Raw genomic sequence first — 214 nt, 5'->3', positions numbered from 1 at the left:
CTGATTGTTGTTTTGATAACTAGATCCCTCAACTGACTTTGAAAAGCCAAGAGTCATCGGGTCGTGAATTTCGAGTTGCAGCTTGATAAATTTATTGATTCAATAAAATGTTATCATGCTGTTTGTTGTAATTGTAATGAGGGATTACTGTGGTTTCAAGTATTTACTTTCTGTTTATTTTTTGTGTACTAATTATGACTGGAAATCTTGAAAC

This window comes from Penaeus monodon, chromosome 23 (genome assembly GCF_015228065.2).
Source record: "Penaeus monodon isolate SGIC_2016 chromosome 23, NSTDA_Pmon_1, whole genome shotgun sequence".
NCBI classification, from domain to species: domain Eukaryota; kingdom Metazoa; phylum Arthropoda; class Malacostraca; order Decapoda; family Penaeidae; genus Penaeus; species Penaeus monodon.
This window is presented reverse-complemented; position numbering follows the sequence as displayed.